This window comes from Penaeus monodon, chromosome 34 (genome assembly GCF_015228065.2).
Source record: "Penaeus monodon isolate SGIC_2016 chromosome 34, NSTDA_Pmon_1, whole genome shotgun sequence".
Lineage (NCBI taxonomy): Eukaryota > Metazoa > Arthropoda > Malacostraca > Decapoda > Penaeidae > Penaeus > Penaeus monodon.
In genome coordinates, this window is record NC_051419.1 from 15,109,233 (window position 1) to 15,109,571 (window position 339).

Consider the following 339-nt stretch of genomic DNA (forward strand, 5'->3'; position numbering starts at 1 on the left):
CTTGAAATTGCAGAATTAACAATTCCTCTTCTAAAGAACACAAGAATTGTTTAATAATAAAGTATGCTATCGAAGAAAAATATTAATTAAAAAATAAACACTGGGGTAAGTTTTTTGAAGTAACCAAGTTTACTAAATTTTATGTGGAATAAACAAGTTTTTTAAAAAAATATAATTTTAAATTTTACTAATATCTGGAGGTTTTAAAGATGATCATTCCCTGGAAGAGAAGGCATACTTTTAGATTCTTTTTTTTATGTTGGCTCTATGACATTCTCACAAAATTGGGCCTTTCTTTAGTAAAGAAAAAAAAATATTTTTTTTTTCTCCAGGAATACC